The sequence below is a fragment of the Tiliqua scincoides genome, chromosome 2 (genome assembly GCF_035046505.1).
Source record: "Tiliqua scincoides isolate rTilSci1 chromosome 2, rTilSci1.hap2, whole genome shotgun sequence".
Taxonomy (NCBI): Eukaryota; Metazoa; Chordata; class Lepidosauria; order Squamata; family Scincidae; genus Tiliqua; species Tiliqua scincoides.
This window is the reverse complement of record NC_089822.1, coordinates 66,887,990-66,906,832: the sequence shown is the minus strand read 5'-3', so window position 1 is coordinate 66,906,832 and position 18,843 is coordinate 66,887,990.

Below are 18,843 nucleotides of genomic sequence, written 5' to 3'. Positions count from 1 at the left end.
CCATAACCTTATATTAATAAAGCTAGAATATCAATCCTATTCTGCTTTTTAGTCACTTCCCTAACTGCTCTGAGGAGTCAGAAATCTTTATTATGAAGAAAACAAATCACACACTTCCCAAATTCTCTCTCTACAAAGGCTAAATTGAATTCCTTTGACTTTTTTTCTGATTGCATACATCTGCAGTGCATCCCAAGCCTACTCTAGGACTGTACAGTGGCACACTGCTGAGACACTACACCAGATGTTAGCTCTTTCATCCACTAACACATTAATTCTGCCAAACACTTAACTACATTTGGAACTTTAATCACCTGAATTGTTCCAGAGAAACAACTCAGGGGATTGTTCTCTGTCTCTTACTGTTTCTTTTGGAATTAAGTGCAATGTTAAGATCAGTGTAGTCCTTAGCATCTACCTTCTCTGCTTTGCTTTCAATGATCAATTATGATTAATGCTCATTATTAATGATCCCATTCCCTTTGGCATGCCCATAATTTTACTAACAATTTATTACATAGATCTGTTGTCAGTTCAAAATGTGGTATATGTCTATCCACTAACTAATCTATCCATAATTTTGCTGGTGGAGGGCTGAGTAGAACCCTCCAGGCCTTGGAGTTTAACTCTGGGTAAGGGGTTTCTACCTTGTTGGGTAAGGTAAATTCTTCTTAGTGATTTTTTTTTTGGAGGTACTTTACAAGGTGTCTTATCCACCACCATTTCAGCTTACAAACCATTGCTTAATCTAGTCAAGCAGCCCACCTTCCTAGAGTATTTAACTATCATCTTATGGATTAGCTTCCTATAAGGCATTGTATCAAGAAGCATTTTCGAAAATCCAGGTAAAATATGTCCCCAGCTTCGCCTCCCTTAAGGCTTTTAGATACTTACTCAAACAGTTCTTTCAGTGATGTTAAGCATGACCATGGCATCTGAATTCATGTGGATTTATGTTTAATTAAGTCAGATGCTTCATGATATACCCTCCGACTCTCCTTCATATCACTCTTTAAAAAGACTTTTTTAAAAAGGGAAAAAAAATACCATGTTTGAAAAAGTGAATTACCTTATATTGAAATTTACAGGAAGGATCTTCTCAGCCAGAAGCACATCAGTAACTCTAAATGGTTGACATGTTCTTAGGGTTACACTCAATATAGAAAGCTACCTATCACTGAAAGACCACAGGTCCGTCTAGCTCATGTTGTTCACACTGACAGGCCATGGCTTTTAAGGGTTTCTGATTGGAGTCTTTTCTAGCCCTACCTGGAAATGTTGGGTGTTGGACTTGGGTTCAAAATACAAAGCATTGTGTTCTACCTCTAAACCATCAGCTCCCCCTTCCCCCATTACTGGAATCATCAATTCAAAAATGGTGTGTATACTTAGGTTGGGTGTTTGAAAATTCTGAAGCAAAACCTCTGGTAGGGTAAACACTTTGAAAGATCTGTTCATATTTACATCTCCCAAGAGCTTTTCTCTCCTTTTCATTTTGTGCTTGGTAATTAGCCTGTTAAATTTGGCAGTTCCTTGTTTAAATACAGGAACTGAGGCAAAGCACTGAATCTGTCTGCATCACTACCCCATGACTAAAATGAAAGGAATTGTGTAAAATGAAATCCTCTGAAGAGGAGAGATAAATATTAGGGCTATAAGTGCCAATCAGTTTAATTGATAGATTAATCAATTAAAACATTAGCTGATGAAACAGTAGGGTCTAATTTTAATCACTGATAAAGTCACTGTGTTTTTTAAGCTGCTTAAAAAACCGCTTAAAAAGCGGTTAAGTATATGGGATAGCTGAAATATATGGGGTGGGATGTAACAAGAAATGGGATTTAGAAATGGGCTATGTCAGATGCAAGGGAGGGCACCAGGATGCAGGTCTCTTGTTATCTGGTGTGGTCCCTGGGGCATTTGGTGGGGTCACTGTGAGGTACAGGAAGCTGGACTAGATGGGCCATGGCCTGATCCAGTGGGGCTGTTCTTATGTTAATGTACTGAAAAATAACATTTGAAAGAGGGTTTCTCTTCTAAAAGTGAATAGTAGATTTTAGTTTATTAAATTATGTGTTACACTACATCATCTCCAATGAAACCTATACTGGGATCTAGTCAGTAAGTGAATTTACTAATTGCAATCAGTTAATGAGAAGGCAGATCTTTATTCAATTAGACATTATTTAATTGGTCAACAATTTAGTGAAGGTGTGTCCATAACAAGGAGACATTCTCACATCCTGCTTCTGTAATGAGTATCATAATCACAGCTTATATATTGGCAACCTTCATATAAGGTTGCCAACACCTTCATATATTCTATATGATATATTCTCAATATATCATTGAATATATATGATATATTCTCAAATATATAATGAAATTTCAGTGGAATTGAGTCAGAATTTGTTTGGGACATGGTTTCTACATCTTTCATTGAGATTTTGAGTACCACTGTAGTTAGTCATTAAAAAAAAATCAATTGACATTCCCAAGATGTAAAAAATTATACAGATTTAGAAAGTGGCCACAACTTATCACATCAGAATAACTATTTTGATTATCAGTGAGGAAAACTGACAGCCTAGTTCTAACTGCCTCTACAATTAGGGGAAATATCAATTTTCCAAAATGTACATGTCTTCAATCTTTTATATGACCTGGATCCATTTGTTGATACTAGCAAGAACAGGGTCATTCCGTTACAATGACTGTATACCAATGTTAGTCATCAGCTTTGATTTGGCAGTCATAGTTCCCCATCATTCAAAACCAGACTGAACACTTTAAGAACCAGACCACCAGTTTTTGCATTTAGCCCTTCACTGATTCAGCATTAACCTGCAAAAACTTCATCATTAAACTTTGCATTTAACAAGGCCTATCAGAGGGTAGTTTCTGCACCCAATCTTCCTTACCCTCCTGCCAAGTGGATGCCAACTTAGCTAACAGCTGTAATATACCAAGGCAAACCAGGTTTTGAATTTGCTTCTGAAGTTGGCCTGCTATGGAAATTTTCCTCAACGGCTCGCAATTGGTTCAGATTCTGTGTCTGTAATTTAGAATGCCAGTTTAAAGCAGCTTTCACCACCAACAGCAGACACTGAAACATTGCTCCCCCCTTTTCTTCCAAACTCAAAGCAAAGCTATTCAGAAATCAGACTGATAGAAGATCTTTGGCAATCACTATGATGTGTTATTGACCGACTTCTAGGGCAAGGACCCCATATTGGTAAGACCAATGTAGGCATTGAACAGAGATGAAAGTCAAACTCACCTATTTAACTAGCTTTGACTTAATCTGTGGTGCTTTATTAGCAACCAGTGTAAGACAAAGTAGCTAGTATAATACAGAGTGATGTTTAAATTAGTTTACAATTTGCTTGGGCTCATCTAGACCTGTTCTGAACAAAGCCATTCAGAAATGTCAGCTGTGTTCTCGCACCCAGCAAGAATATGTGATTATATTTAGAGATTATGTGTCTCAATGAAGAAGATAATCACATCTTATTTCTATTAATTACAGAGAGGAAAGGGATATTCTTCCCCCTCCTTTTTCTCCAATCTGTGGTGAAGCATTGGCAGCATCAAGGGCCAAACAAGTTGTGCACCAACCAAGGGCCACAGACTATCAGAAAGCCCTCAACTTAACCTTGGTGCACAACTTCCAACAGCACAAGTCTTAGTGACAGCAGTCCAGAGCACATTATGGTGGTTGTGCTGGTCATTGTCAGTTTTGTGTTTTTTTAAACTATGCAATGCGCTCATCCCATTTGCTGCATGACTGGGATGCAACGACGGGGTGGCCATTACTGATTATTTTTTGAAAAGGATAATGGCAGCCTTTTATGGACTATTCTGGCCCATACAGAACTTTAAAATAGGGTCCCCTGTAACCTGTGTAGGAGAGGAGACTAAGTATACTCTTCAGCTTGATTATTAGTATTCTTATAGGGAACCTTGGGGTAAAAAATGCATCATTAAATATCACTGACTGAAGGAAGAAGGACTCTAATTTGTCCCTTATACAAGAGTGAATGATAGAGAAATAGTATTTTGAAATTTCGTTGCCAGAAATACAAAGACAAAATAAATTATGAACTTCTATTTCTTAAAAATAAAAATAAACCAACAGTTGTTCTTCAAAAAAATGCAGCTTTCACTGAAATAATAATGAGGAAACTTAACTCTTTTCTTGATTCTGAGACGGTGTCCTTCCATCTGCCAATAGTCTGGTAAGTTTGGAATATATTACTGAAGAAAAAATGTGTCAAACATTTTTATTATCAAAGGATTCGACGTCTGCTCTGTGAAACAGCGTGATTTATACTATCCACTTAGTTTGCCACTGTTTATGCCTGAAATTTCCAGTGTTACACTTTACCGCCTTCTTTAGCTTCTCTTCCTGTTAACTAATGCCAGTATGTTACCCTTTCTTACCACAGCATTTGACTGACTCATCCCTTTATTAACTTTAGTTCATTATTCTAGCATTGGTAGTTGCATTTTGATGACTTAAAATACTTCTTGGAAAGGAACTTCCTCTGACTGGAAAAGACTAAAGATGAGGTATATACAGGTATACATCTAAAATGTTTATATAATGTAGTTCAATAAGAGCGATACATATATGAGATTGGTCACCTTCTCTCTTACCACCCAATCCTAACTAAATTCCTTCTCCTAATGATGCAGTCATGCCCATGGAGTTACCCCAATTGGCCTCCTCAGATTTGTATCAGCTATTTTGCTGGCACAAAACTGAGGAGAGTACGGAAGAGGGAATGGGGGAAGGAACAGGGTTAAGATCCCAACACCCTCCTTTTCCCATTCCCAATATTGTTCACTATGCTCCCTGTCCAGACCCTTCACTATAATTGGACCTCAAATGCATAATTTCCTATTTTGGTCCCATAGTCGGACCACAAATGCATAATTCCTGGTTCAATCCTCAGTTCTTTCATACTCACCATCTCTGACTGGCAGGTAGTTAAAATGGCTTTAAGGATGGAGCACATTCCTAAATAGGAGGAATTTCAACAAGGATTGTTATTATTCATGTCCTTGATCCAATTACACTGGACTCTACTCCAGAGTAATTAATGGCCCAATCCTCACCTGATCCCCTTCACCACACATACACTTCAGCACTAGGTGAAAGTCCTGTCCACTTCCCACTTTTTTCAGCTTGCTGAGACAAGGAGTGGTATAGAAGTTTGATAACTGGTGCTATAGCAGGGCTTCAGCAGATGCTGAGAAACCATCGGAAGTTTAGTTCTCGTGAGTCTCAGTTTTCCAGGGCACCGCTGTGAGCCAATGAATTAATCATTACAGCATTGCTCTCAAACTTCTTCATGTGTTCAGAGTATTTGCAGAGGGCCATGATATTTCCAGGATGGATTGGTTCCAAAGGCAGGTGGTACCTTCCTCCATCACCATTGGTGATGTGCTGAATATATTCAGGTAGTGGATATCTGTTGCTCCATATTGGATTTGCAAAGGTCATTGCACTCTTACTATACCATCATCAACTATAAGCTATTTGGAAAGAAGGGATTTCAGACAGAGCTGCTGCTTTATCTTTGTATTTCCATGTGCATCATCATAATGGGACAGGTATCCTTTTAGCAGTAAAGATGCTGTAAAGCCTTCTACAGAGAAATTCAAAAGATTGAACTCCCCTGCTCAAATGTGAGCAGGATCAAGACAAGCATGACTGTTCCTGACCAAGTTTGAACCTTTGCAAGAGACTTCATTGCCCTCAAATATTCCTTTAATTCAAATCCTTGTGGACCTTTGCAAGCAGTCGACACTTGCAAAGATGTGACCTTTTTCACGGGCACGTTCAAACCTTGGCGAGAGACTCAAATGGATGCTTCACAATGGCTCAAGCTCTTGCAGATATACTCATTCGGAATGTGCACAAAAGATTGACTCAAGTTCAGGTCCAACACTGGAATTCTTCAGCAGTATGGTGTGTGCACAGAACTGAGCAAGAATCTCTGCAAGCTCGCTTGTCTAAAAGTGAGCACCAGGTTGGGGGCTCCAGAAGTAGACAAAGTTAGGAAGTTAGGGTGAGTTCAGCATGTGAAAATCAATCCACAACATTCTTGCATGCTAAAATCAACTGAAAACACACCTGTGTTGCAGCAGCTCCAAACTTCCTCATTATATTTCAAAAATAGCAAGAGCTCTTTTTTTTTTCCTTGAGCTAATTTTTTTTCTTCATAATTTGTCCCTTTATTGTACTTTATGGTCTACCTTGGAGATATTCAGTGCTCAAAGACACTCTTCAAGTTCATTAGAAATTCCATCAATGTCAATACAAATTCAAATTCAGATGTTTCAACAATTGTTTACATGCTGGTGCTCGCTTCCCCCCTTCTTTCTTTCTTTTTCTTTTTGTCAACTTGCAATAATAAATTTCTTTAATCTTTCTGAAATAAGAAGAGGCTCAGCTCTCCCCCCCTCCCCCCGCAGCTGACAGTGTTATTAGTGAGAATTCAGATAATGTGTCTTCAATCTCTTTTAACTACAGAGATTAGGTTATAAAATGATAGTCCTTGAATGAGCTGCAGTTACAGGTGCTGGATGATGCCGACAAAATGCTAATTTGATGCTACAGAACAGAGACAGCGGAAGGGAATTTGAAAGCAACCGTCTTGTTCAAAATCCAGACAAAACATTGAAAGTGTTCTTGTTAGCAGCTGACCCCATCAAACAGGGGCTTACCTAACCCATAACTTTCTTATGACAGGAACTCTGACAAGAGATGGTGAGAAGTCAGAAAGGGAGAAGAAAATAGCCAAGAACAAGGAGAAATAATTGCCTGTACCTTCTTATAGATGTCATGGATTCAGGTGCTCAAGAGAATCTCTCCCTTGGATATAATGATATATGTGCATTTACAATACAATAGCACACAACATTTTCGTAACACTTTTGAATGTGTAAAGCACTTCACATATATTGTGTTGATGTTGCCCTTACAACAATCCTATACGGCAGAGGCTCCAAAGTGTTGGGACCCAAAACACACCATGCACTGTGTTTGCAGTGCATGGTTCCCAGAAACGACATCATCACCAGCCACTTCTAACTTCGGAGACATTGTGCGCCATTTAAACAGTGGTAAAGGGCAGTGGCGTAGCTAATGATCGTGTAGCCTGGTACCAGGCTCAAAATGTTGGCCCAGAAGTGATGTCACAACAGGAAGTGACATCATGCCCGGACTTTTAAAGAGGAAAATTGGGAGGAACCCACCTCCTCCCCCCAGCATCTTGCCACCCACTTGTTCTGCTGCCTCTCCCCCAGTCAGTGGCATAGCTAAGGCTGCTATCTGGGATCAAAGATTTGTAGCCCCCCCCCCATGAAAAAAATCAAATTTAATTAAGTAAATAAATAAAAAGTGTGCCTCTTATTAGTTAGAGACACTATACTGGGGTAAAGAGAGATGTTTATTCTTCCCCTGCTAAATATAAGAGGAGCACCAGTTGAAAAAGTGCCTTTTTTTTACCCAGTTAGCAGGAGTAACTGTATTATGATAAATGGAAATGACTGACTCATATTAACACCTTATTGGTTTCATGCTGTATGATGATAACATGTCATTGCAGCATGTCAATAACATAATAACATGTCATTGCCTCTCAGAACAGTCAGTTTCATAGGTCAGTTTTGAGTTAAGAAAATCCACTTTTTGTTCCATAAGGCAGTTGTATTTTCATTTTATGGTTAATTGGTCATAACTTTATATAGAATAAAGATATTCCAGTGCAGTTTATTTCATTGCATTCTGCATTAAATTACTTTTCCAATGATATATAACATGATGGTATTATTCATACATACCAAGGTTTTCACAATTTTGGTCACCAGTGTAAAGCTTGTTGCCCCCTTAAAGTTTGATGCCCGGTGCAACTGCTACCCCCTGTACCGCCTTAGCTACGCCACTGGTAAAGGGGTCAGGCTGGGTGGGAGGGCTTTCCCCAGCGTATGGCTTTTACAGCCTGAGCTCTTCCCACCACGCTGCACCACGCCTCCAACTGCTGTGTGGAGCAACATGGTGCGGTCACCCTGCCAGTGGACCAGGTGGCCCACCACACACTGGCAAGTGCCTCACGACACTCCAGGGCATTGTAACACAGAGTTTGGGAACTGCTGCTATAAGGGAAATGTGTATTATCACTTTATTTGTTTGTTTATTTTATGCCCCACTTTTCGTTTTGGGCATGCAAATTGCCTTACAAAGATATATATAAAAAACAATAAATAAACAAACATAACTTAAAGTAACTTAAAATAAAGCATATTATATAGATTATCCCCATTTTATTCTCACAAATACACACATGAAATACACATGCACACATACAGTGTGTGCATGCATATGCGTGAGTATTCCCTATATTGCAGCTGGGGTGCTGAGATAGAAAGGGAATGGCTTGTCTAAGATTGCCTCGAGAGTTCATGGCAGAGGTGAGGGTTGAATCAGGGAAATCTTGATTCATAGTGAACTTGGATGGCTCACTGCTGGTGCGCGATGTTGCAAACGTGCTGCAAGGCATGTTTGTGGGTCCTACCACCGGGCAAGCGTCATGTGGACCACCGAGCAGCGGAGAGGTAAGTGGGGACATGGGAGGAGGCAGGGAGGAGGAGTTCCAGGGAGGGGGGAGGCAGGGAGAGGGTGGGGGAGGCATGCTGGGGAGTCAGGGAGAGGGGGAGGTGTGCTGGGGGGAGGGAGCGGGGAGGGAGAGAGGTGGAGCAGGGAGGGAGAGAGGCATGCTGGGGAGTCAGGGGCAGGGGGAGGTGTGCTGGGGGAGGGAGCGGGGAGGGAGAGAGGTGGAGCGGGGAGGGAGAGAGGCATGCTGGGGAGTCAGGGGTAGGGGGAGGTGTGCTGGGGGGAGGGAGCGGGGAGGGAGAGAGGTGGGAGTGGTGGAGCAACACTCCACCAGACCCAAAGCCTCCATGTTGGGCTTACCGCCCGACACAGAGGCACTTGATTCATCATCAACTTTTTTGTTGGCTGTGAGTCGAATAGCCCCATTGCAGAACTACTCGCTTTACCTGGGGGAAGAGGACAAAAGTCCCCTTCTCCCGAGGAGCCACCAGCAGCTCCCCAAAGTGCACAGGATACGGTGGCAGCCATTTTTGGCACCGCCGCAGCTGTGCACCCCCGGCAGCTCAGGATTGGGTTGCCCCTTAGCTACCTCACTGACAGTCACCTTGCTTGCTCAGACCAAGGTTCATCTTGCCCAGTAATCTGTTTCTAATAGCAGCCTACCAGTGGTTTGTTAGAAACTTTCTATTATTTGCAAACTTGGGGAAGCAGTCTGTTTTGTGCAGTTTGTTAAAAAAAAAATGCAGTTGAGAACCATTTCTATTTTTTCATAGAATTATAAAACTGGAAAGTACCAAAAATCCACCTCATCCTCCTGCTGTCCAAATTGTAGGACTCTTTTGGCCCAATTCTATTTCTTTCACCCCACTGATGCAGCCACTTTTGTTCCTTTACCCTGGGTAGTGGCGTAGCTAAGGGGATGCAGTTAGTAGCAATTGCACTGGGCAACAAGCTTTAGGGGGGGAAACAAGCTGAGCTTGACGTTAGTGGCCAAAATTAGGAAAATCTTGGTATGTATGAATAATACCATCATGTTATTTATCAATGGAAAAGTAATTTAATGCAGAATGCAATGAAATAAACCATATTGGAATATCTGTATTCTATCAAAAGTCATGGCCAATTAACCAGAAAATGAAAACATAACTGCCTTATGGAAGAAAAAGTGGATTTCTTTAACTTAGAAACTGATTATTCTGAGAGCCAATTAGATGTTATTATGATACAGCATGGAACCAATAATATGAGTCAGCTCTCATTTCCATGTATCATAACACAGTTACCCCTGCTAACAGGGCAAAGAGGCACTTTTTCAAGCAGTGCTCTTCTTATATTTAGCAGGAGAAGAATTCTCCTTCTTCAAGTCCTTCTTCACCTCAGCACAGTATCTCTAACCAATAAGGGGCACGGTTTTTATTTAATTAATTAAATTTGATTTTGTCATGGAGGGGGGATACAAAATCTGCTTTGACACCAAGTAGCAGATAGATACCTTAGCTATGCCACTGACTGGGGGGGAGGGGGAGGCAGTAGAGCAAGTGGGTGGCAAGATGCTGGGGGGAGGTTTTGCCTGATTTTCACCTTTTTAAAAACCTGGGCGTGATGTCACTTCTGGTTGTGACATCACTTCTGAGGCATCATTTTGAGCTTCGCACTGGGTTATGCGATCATTAGCTACACCACTGCCCTGGGGCAAACCTCCACTGGGTCTCCTCAGATCTGTACCAACCATTTTGCACAGAACAGAGAGTAAGGGAGATGGAAGGAGAGGGAAAAAGGGATAGGATCCTGGCATACACCAGTGCTACTGGGATCCATCCACTCCTCCCCCCCTTCTGACTCCCACCTACTCAGTGTCTAGCTGGAACAGAAAGCTGTTGTAACCACCAGCCACACTGAGAGAGCAATATGAAAAGTTAGCACAACGTGGGGCTAGAAATACCACTGAATTTTACCTAAAGAGAATGATGAAGTGAATTTGGACATTCTGCATCTGGGGAATTCCAAGCACCGATTGATGGGCAGCCCAATCCTATGGTTTCTGGCGCTCGGAGGAACAGCGTTGCCAAAATAGTGACCACTGTATCCCACAGGCACTGGAAAAAAGCTGGAGGTCTCTTCAGGGGAAGGGAACTTTCATCTCCTTCTTCTGAGGAAAGCCTCAGGCCCCACAATGGGGCTTCTCAAGTCTGCACCAGCAATTTCACTGGCACAGAATTGTGAACCTACCTGTCAGGCTTTTAAGTCTGACATGGAAGATAGGATCCAGCAGAGGAGGCTTCCCCATGGCAATGGTGCAGTCCTGAAAAATAAAAGGGATTTGATATGTGATTAGCCTGCAATATCAATGGTTGGAGTTCCTGGCATACACCAAGAGAGAACAGACACTCCCTGCTCCTAGTTGTTGCAACTGCTAAAGTAGTTGGGATATGGTATGCACCAAGTCCCCCTTATCATGCCCATATCCCCCGTCCCTATTTTTGGTTTCTCTGATGGTGGAGTTGCACTGGTGTCCAAACTATGTCTGAATTACATTAGCATGCTGTTTTTTGGGTGTTGCACCAGTGTTTGAGCCACATCTGCAATTGGGTGGACTTCTACATTGGCAGGACTATTGTTGTTTGGCCTACATGTATCTCAAGGATAGGATTTTGCTGCTATTCTCCCCCAATAAATATAAGATGAGCCTCACTTGAAAAAAGTCCCTTTTTGCCCAGTTGGTAGAGGCTAAATATAGTCCTGTCAGAAGATTTTTGCTTTTATAGGGGAAAAGTTAAGTTTAAAATTCCTTTTGAGTTAGAGTCTGTCCACTCCTGCTAGTAAAATTTCTCAGAATTGAGCTAAACTACAAGACACTTTTCAATATTAATCCCCAGTAGTAATTAATTATGCCTTAATAATTGTGCCAGCTTCCGGAATAATGAAGAAGGTGCCATATAAAATGATTAATTCTTTAAGTAATCAGTACTTGATTTCTTTTGTTTTGAAGATGTGAACGTATTGCACCAATAAGGACTCAAATCACTTTAATAATCACATTCTCCACTGATTAGATACATGGAGCTGGCTTGTAATTTAATAAAAAAAAAAATTAACCCAATGGAGATAATAGTTTGGAAGCAAAGGAAAGCAACCCCCATCCAAATAAAATAATGTGCTATCAACTGAAGATTACTAGCTCAAGCTACAAGGTTTCAGTCAGAATGTGGTTTGGAAATTCACCTACGGTTTTGTTTTGTAGTAACTTGCCAAGTGTGGGACTCTAAGTCTGGGATTGGCTGTATCCTTATCTACCCAGGATAATTACTCTTTCCCATAACTATTAGGGAGACCTAACTATAATTAGGCAGTTTTTGGTCCCACCTAAAGCCAATAGGACTCAAAACTGCTTACTAGTAGTTCAGTATCACTTCATGATTGTGTTCAGTCATCAGAAATTAAAATAAACTACCAAAAATTGACTAATAAACTGTGCTGAGTGCCTCATTATTGCATGATTGAACACTTTGTACACAGGTAGCCCAATTCTAACAGGCCTGCCCGTGCTGCAATAGTGGTGCCAAAACAGCCACCGCTGTGGGCAAGGAGGCTGCTGGAGGTTGCCACAAGGTAAGGGAACATTTGCTCCCTTGCCTCATGTTAAGCCTCAGCAGCTGCTGTGGGACTACTTGGATCTAGGCCAGCTTAATCACTGGTGCAGTTACCAAGTATGGCTTTCAGGACCAGGACAGGGAATAGGATCCAGCAGCAGCCTCTGGTGTTCTCCCTGTCCCCTCCCAGACCTGAACTGCCCTTGTCCCTACCCAGTTTTGCCACCTTCTCTTGCCCTCCCCACTCCACAATGCCCCCACACACTCAGTGGCAAATCCATCACCATGGCTCCTGGGGCTTCTCTGACTGGTATGAAGGCCCAGCAACCACCCTCACTGGCCTCTGCACCAGTATCCCTCCTTCTGGCTGCTGCCAAGTTGTCTATGACACTTTTGCGACAGCTATCTCTTTGGCAGTGTGAGCAAGACTGGCACTGCGGAACAGTAGGATCAGGCCCAGAGATTAATTTGGATTGCGAGAATAATACCTTCAAAGCATTTTCTTCTGGACAGATGCTGAGATGAAAGACAGGGGCAAGGCCTGGAGGGAAAGGGGATGTTGAGAAGTGGGACATCCAGCACAGTTCCAGGATTCTTCACCTTTTTGGTCTTCAGGTTGGGAAACATGCCCTTCTTTGGTATGAGATGCACATATTGTTTTATTCAGCTCTGCAATCTTAGCCCACAGCAAAAAGTAAGTCCTTAATAATTTAGTCTTACAGATAACTCAGAATCATCAGATCTGAGCTTAAGCCTTAAACCAAAGCTATTCATGGCCTGAACTTAGTATTGTAGCTTTAAAATTTATGACCTTGGGAGCAGAAATCTGTTTCAAAGCTCCCTGCCCCCCACCCACACAATATATCTATATAGATCAGACCATTGGGGCTTAGATTTATCATTTTTCTTACTTTCAAAAGATTGTGAAAGATGAAACTGAGCTGCTCTGACTAAGAGCCTGTGAACAGTTCTTGTGATCTCCATTTCACTGCCAGTCTTCCTAATGCCCAAAGTAAATTACTTCTCATTTGACAGGCAGTCCCAGTCACACTGCAATCATCATCATCAGGTATCTTATACAAGCATCTTGCTCCTGTGTATGTTCTATGCAAAGTTTCTCTGATTGGGTTCTGTGGTTACTGATATCGTTGAAACTCAGAAGATGGTCTTGTATGGAATGTGTTAGCAGAATAAGCAATATACATTATTTCCTGCCTAGCACCATATACTTCAGTCCAAAGATTCCACTCCGTAGGCCACTCTGTCTGCTCATATTGGAATGGTCATTTGTTTTTCACTGTATATGCCATTCTTTAAAAACAGGAAAAAAAGATGCACTGCATAGGAGATCTCCGGGACCTATGGCCTCTGAGAGGAATTTTATCAGGGGGTACAAAGTTTCTTTTGGGCCCCTTCCCAAAAGAGGACGGGGTGAAACAGAGTGGGGAGGGTGGCAATGAGCATGGGTAGAATGGGGGCAAAACAGGCAGCGGGAAAGTACAACCACCAGAATAATCTTTGAAGCCCAGGTCTACCAGTCTTCCCAATGCAAGCTCAGGTCTACCTGCATGCCCAGCGTTGGCAGCTAGATACAGTAACATAGAACACCAAACACACTCCTAAGTCTCTCTAAAATCTTTCAAATACAGAAAATCATTACAGAAGATGAGGATCATTGTATTTAGGCTCACACCAGAATGGAAAGTGACCTGTGTCACCAAAACTGACTTCTGCAGCAGCTGCAGTCCCAGAGGCTCCTATATACTCCTTCATGCCAAGCGGATCCACAGGCCAAAGAGCTACTGTTAACAGGTCAGTTTCCTCCAAGATGTGACACTGTTAAGGATGTATGCATTCCTGGGCCTGGTGTGTATAGCAGTACACTGTAGTTGCCGCCATGTGCCCATGATAATGCCCCCATTATCCCATGTGGGCAGTGAGTCTGGGTGAGTTTGGAAAATGTCAGATCCCAGGAAATTTCAGGGCCCACTCCTTTGGCTCCTGGGCCCCCTTTCTGACCCTGGGCCTGGGTACAAATTTCCCCCCTCTCCTAGGCCCTGCCTGGACCTTTGACCCAGATTAGAGGGAAGAGCGATTCTCATCACAGCAGGATCATTGGAACCAAAGAGGTAATAAATAAAACGGTCTTTAACAAAGGAATGTATGAATTCCCCCCCCCAAAAAAAAAAATGCAAGTAGCCATATTGCTCTATAAGGGGAAAAAAACCATTTGCCGCATTATAGTAAAATCTTTATTAAGACTACACACCTCCCCATTCTGCTGGCACAAACTGGCATAGGACTGAGTCCCAAGTTGTACCAAAATTGCAGGTTAAGAATCAACTAGAGTTCTGATGAGACTTTTCAGAACTAAAGGCAAATCAACTAGAGTTCTCACTTGCCTGTGCAGAACTAAAGGCAAATCTCAAGGAGCTGGCTTCCAGGATGAACCAGTCAGGGAGGAACCAGCCACAGAACAGAGATCCATGGATCCATGGATGATACACTGGGTAAGCTGGGAACATAGCCCAAGCAATAAAAAAGAAGGAGCTTATGGCAAAAGCAATGGATTACTTCTGACTGTTCTGTATTTACAGTTGATGGCTCTGTTTGCTGGCAATAGACAGACTTGGCTCACACTGAACTAGGTAAGTTGGTAGAGAGGTGGGTCATGGGCAGGGAGGGGGAGGCTTGGGAGAGGGGAGAGCAAGGCACAGGGAACAGGCTGGAGTGCATGAATCTCGGCAACAAAAGCACAAACTGGATCCTATTTCCAACCCATCCTGCCCCCTTCCTGTTTATGCCAGCAAAATAGCAGATGTGGCAAATAGCAGAGACCCATAGCCAACCAGAAGGCCTACTCAGAGGTAAATAAATTTTTTTTTTATCTCTTGTTGATCATCTGATTGGCTAGACTCCCCCAGGGTTTTTTTTTTAAAGTTCTTACATAAAAGAAAAACTCAGTGCAGTTGTTATTGAAGAGTAAAACACTGTATAGGGATCCATTCCTTTTCCAAGACTTTTTATTCTAAAAATCTTTCATGCTCCCTTACACAGTAAGCAAGGGAGTGGCAACAGGATACAGGTACCCTGGGGGTGCCTTGTTTGCTCCAAGAGACATCTGGTGGGCCACTGTGAGATATAAGAAGCTGGACTAGATCCTTTGGCCTGATCCAGCAGAACTCTTTCTATGTTCTTATGCTTGGGAACATATTCAGGCATTTATGTTATAGCATCAAAATCACAGAAGCAGTCCTGGAAAGGGTCCTACCCCTGCTAAGGCAAGCAGGCCACAGCTGCGACATGCCTGGTAGCCTCTACTTAAAGACCTCCTGATATTTAAGTCATTGATGATGATGATGATGATACCATGTTAATCATATCCTGCACTTTGTAACCTTAAAGAATGCATGATTCCCACAGCTTAATAATGCCATGCCAAAATATTTTCCATTAAGGTATATAAACTTAGAGCAGCTGGGAAATTTCTGCCAGTTTAGCAGCATTGTTTCTGATTTGCCATTTTTCTTGATAAGCATGTTGGATGAACTGGAGAGAGATTACAATCACAGCCGCTTGCCAGAGTTTGAATACTCACTTGAGCAGTCTCATGTTCTTGCTTCATATATTTACATCCTAAGAAAATCAATTCTGTTTAATCCTTCTGTTGCATGCTCACAATTCTTCCCAAGGCAACTTAAGTAGTTTTATTATACCAATTGCAACCCCACAGGGAACAACAACCCAAAAAAAGGTTGCACATTTAAATGCCTGTTATTTGAAGGGTTTGAGGGGAAATGCGTGCTTTATAAGCAGACAAGTGAGAGGTGGGGGATGAGAGTAATTACAAAAGACGAGGAAGGGAAAGCAAAATACTTCAGGGCCCAATTCTATCCAGCTTTTCAGCGCTGATGCAGCTGCAATGCAGCCCTGAGGTAAGGGAACATTTGAGGAGGCCTCCATGACTGACCACCACCACCACAGAATGCAGCACACGCCTTGTTGTCACAGCTGCATCTTTGCTGGAATGTTGGATAGGATTTGGCCCTGAACCTTCTACCTTTATTTGTAAGAATACAGAAGCAGCATCACTAGCTGAGGAGGAAGTGAAATGGTTTTATTACAGAAGGCAAAAACACAGACAATAAAGAGACGTGTGACAATTAAATGGAATGGTTCATGACGATGGTGGTGAGGAAAGTAAGAAACGTACTCACAGTGGTGAACATCCCCTTGAGGCGCCCTGAAGCAAAACTATATGAAGCTGCCCCCCTGTGTGATGCCCACCCCACTCACCTGGACTGACATGGAGCCTCGCACGACTCCAGTCTAAGGCTTCTCCGTGGTCTTAAACGGTGCTTCTGGAAAACTGGAAGCACAGTTTCTGACTGCATCAAGAGCCTCATTAAGGCTTCCTGCGCAGTCCTGGAGTCACAGAAGTTCTGTGCCTGGGGCATTTGCCCTGTTCAACTAATGGGAGGTCCGCTGCTGCTCAGTTGTTTCCAATAAAACTAATCTACACACCTCTAGTGGTAACAATTTCCAGAGGGATAGCCCTCATCCAATGAAAACATCAATGGATCTTGTTGCAATTGCAAGTCTACTAAATGCAGAACCCCTAAATGCAGAATCCCTAATCTGTGAGAATGAGACCTACATGCTTACTCCACATGTTTGTAGTGTTGTCCTTGCAAGCTCAAACCCTGCATATAATTTGTACATGTGTCGAGGAAAATATATGACTTGCCAGCATGACTCTCTCCCCAAACCCATTTGCTTTTCTACCCATACTGGACATGTGAACAGAGCTATTATTCACCTTCTAATTGGTGTGATTGTTTTCCCCAGTTCTAGCACTATTTGGGGGGAGGGAGTATTGTTTTTTCCCCCAGTTCTTGTATTACTCACATGGACAATCCTAGCCAATGAAGGATCACATAGTCAACATAAAGATACAAAACATGATGTAGTCAGTCAATATGAAATTACATATTGACGTTACATGAAGTCATATCTGTGATCCTAGCCAATCAGAAATCATGGAGTGAATGTGGTGATGTCACAACATTATGTAGCCAATTAGGTTAGGCTGAGAGCAAACAATCTGTTTAGAATAGGGGTGACCTGCCTAAAAAACTCCAGTTTTAAAATTATTATGTATCATTGACACAAACTCCCTACCAATATAACACAATCAAATCAATTAACAATGAATAATGCCAAATGTCATACTATGCGTAGATAATAAATAATGTCATACTATGTGTAGATAAAAAGAAGTCAATTGATCTCAATTTTTAATAATTCAGAGCAAGAGGATCCTGTACAATAGTGCCCATCAGTACAGCAGGGTAGTTTCCATTCTCAAATTTCTTTATGCTGATAATCTTATGCATTAACACAGTGTGCCAACATTTTCTAAGCCAACACTCTATAGTGGGTACCTGATTCTGTTGCCACTTACCTATGATAAAAATTCTTGCTGTAGTTATTGTGTTCTTAATCAAAGGTTGAATTGTAGATCTGACATAAGAATCCAAACTGCAAGACAGAAATATAAGCAAGGTTTCAGGTACTGTACCTCATATTCTAACTGTTCTTTAATTACAAGAGCCCCTGGCTGTTCAAAATTCCTTTTTATGACCTCCTTAAACATTCCTACTATTCTATCACATCTCTAGCATTGGTTATTCAGACCTGAGAACATTGATTTGTATTCTGACTTGTCTTTAATACCATCTCTACATGTTTTTAAAATGATTTTCTGAAGTACATTTCAATTCTTTATCTGAAGTCCTCTTCTGTGTCCCCACCATCACCTGAAATCAGATGGATGGTAACCAAGGAGAGGGCCTTCTCGGTCATGGTACTTTGGTTATTAAAATCCTTCCCCAGAGAAGCTCATCTGGCATCAACATTGCATTGTATTTTCAGCACTATATAAAGTCTTTAACTGGAAAAAGTCTTTAAAAAAAACAAAAAACAACTTTCCAGGTCTTCCAGCATGTTTTATAGCTTGTGTTAATGTTGATTTTATGGCTGGGGTAGTTTATAATTTTCTGCAATTTTGTTGTTTAGCAGATTTTTACTGTTTTCTGAGGTTGTAACTGCAGTTTTGTTTTTCTTTATGCTACGTTATTTTATTTGGTTTTAAATAAATACCCTGGCAGCCATGTGCCGAAGGGTAACGGATAGCTCAATCCTATTGAAATCCCCCCATGTGGATGCAGTGGGGCCAGCACAGCTTGTGCTGAATCCCACAGGGTACTTTTGCAGTCTGGAGGTCGCCTCAAGGTGAGGGGACATTCATTCACTTGCCCTGGGGGGAGCCCCAGCCATAGCAGTGGGTCTACTTGGACGTGCACCTGCTAAATTGCTGTGGCAAGATGGAGTGGATCTTTGTCAGCAGATCAGGTCTTGGAAGGGGGAAGGGATATGGTGCGCTCGAATGCCGCCAATCCTACCACCTCCTAGAACCTGCCCACCCCACCCTCACCCTGCCCTCACCCTCCCCATTCCTCCCCCATTCCTCACCCTGCCCACCCCTCACCCCACCCTCACCCTGCCTCACCTTCCCCCATTCCTTCCCCGCTCTTCTGCTGCTCAGTGTGGAATTTACTTGTTCCGGCA